This window comes from Myotis nattereri (genome assembly GCF_964212035.1).
Source record: "Myotis nattereri genome assembly, chromosome: 1".
NCBI lineage: Eukaryota > Metazoa > Chordata > Mammalia > Chiroptera > Vespertilionidae > Myotis > Myotis nattereri.
In genome coordinates this window covers 197,814,198-197,816,325 of record NC_138075.1, presented here as the reverse complement: position 1 = coordinate 197,816,325, position 2,128 = coordinate 197,814,198, and positions in this window count along the sequence as shown.

Sequence of the window (2,128 nt, the reverse complement as noted above, 5' to 3'; positions counted from 1 at the left end):
GGCCCGTGGGTCAGGGTGACATGGGGACAGACTGGCAAGACTCCACTCTGGCCCAGACTCTTGACCTTGCACTGACCGCACTGGGCGGGTTCCCCATGGGCACAATGCTTTATCTCTGTTTACATCTTCTGCCTTGCTGCCTTTTCCCTGAGCCACCTCACACAGCTGGCCAGTGCATACGCAGCCTATTATTGTGGAAGTAGCCAGGATGCCTCTTGCACAGTTTGGGGTACAACTGTTGTGCCTCCCAGTTCATCTGTAGAACACAAATGTTTGAGCCCTCACAGACCAGTAATAAACCCTGAGGTCCACACTGTCCTCCCTCCAACTCCTTCTCCGTAACCCTAAGTCCTTGCTGCCTCATCTGCTGTTACTAGGAATTTGGCCAGGAGCACTTCCTATTGGAGAGCTCTGGGGTGGGGGTGGGCCATCCCCAGAAAAATATGCCAAGCACCTTCCAGGAATCAGGGACACATGGCCAATGTTGCCGCATTTACCCTCTGTCTCAGCCATGAGACTGACCTACTAGGTTCTCTTTCAGGTACCTCTTAAGCACAGTGAATCCTGTATGCACAGGGATAGAGTTGGAGGGAGGATAGTCTGAACTTCTGGGTTTCCTATTACGGGTCTGTGAGGGCTCAAACATTTGCACTCTAGAGATGAGCTGGGGGGCACGACAGTTGTCCCTGAAACTGTGTAAGAGGAATCCTGGTTACTTCCACAGTAACAGACTCGTGCATAAGCTACAGTGGCAGGAAGCAAGGAGTGATGAATTCTGCAAGAAGAGGTATTGGGCCCTGACGGGTTTTGCTCAGTGGATAGAGCGTCAGCCTGTGTACTGAAGGGTCCCAGGTTCAATTTTGGTCAGGGGCATGTACCTTGGTTGCAGGCACATCCCCAGTGGGGAATGTGCAGGAGGCAGCTGATCGATGTTTCTCTCTTATCAATCAATGTTTCTGACTCTCTATCCCTCTTCCTTCCTCTCTGAAAAAAATCAATAAAATATATTTAAAAAAAAAAAAAGAAGAGGTATTGGCCTGAACAGGTTTTGGAAGAATGGGTAGTTTACAGTGATAGAATGGAAGAAGTTCATTACAGATGGAAGAACAGCATGGCCAAAGTTTTACTGACCCGAGACATAAGATGGCTCTTCAGTGAACGCAAAGTACCTTTGTCCACTTTGCCACAGTTTTGGTGGATTCATTTCTTGTTCCAGTATTTAGTGATAAGCTTCCTCCGTTCCTGACAAAGTACAAGTTTAATATATGTCAAGTATTTGGAAGAGTGCCTGGCACATGGTTAGCACTATCTCAGTGAAACTTTGGATAACTACATTGTTCAACTTTTTTAAAAGTATAAAATGTAAAAAAATTCTCTAGCCCAACCAACCACCCTTTTCTGTTTTCTACTCTTGCCCTCCTTAATCTCCATCCCTCAAAAATTCCAAACATTTCCTTTCAAAAGCCAAACATTTTAAGAGGCCAGTCTGAAATAGATGCAACACAAAACATCCCAAAACGGAAAGGCTTGCAGGACAAGGGCAATGTGCAATGTTTTGGGTCTGGGTGTGATTACTGGCAAACAGATAGTATCTAAAACAAGGCTTGACATTTTTCGTCTGTTCCAGCCGAAGTCCTATTCCAGAGGTTCGTTTAAATAATCGCCTCCAGGCCCTCTAAGAACCTTGTCCTCCGTAGATCGCCAAGACGGAGGGAGGCGGCGTCGAGAACCCGCGAGGGAGCGCGGAACCGGGCCAGGTGTGGTGGTTCTCGCCGCCAAGTGCCAGCCAAGTGCCACGTAACCGGGGCGCGGGGGCTGGTGTGACATCTAGGAAAGGTAAAGAGAAAGGCAAGCCGGCCTGGCTGTCAGGGCAGGAGCCTCGGGAGGGGGCAGAAGTAACGAGCCGCGCAGTCCCGGGAGGGTGGGCACAGGGCGAGGAAGAGGGTCCAGGGTGGGGCGCGAGGAGGATGCAGGAGAGGAAAGGAACGTGGCGAAGGTACCTGCCCGGGGCGCCGGGTCCAATGGGAAGAGCGCGCGAGCCGCACCTCAACCTGCCCGACGACGTCACGACGCCGAGGCGGACGCCAGGCCAATGGGAGGCCGGCACGGGCAGGGGCGGGGCCCGGAG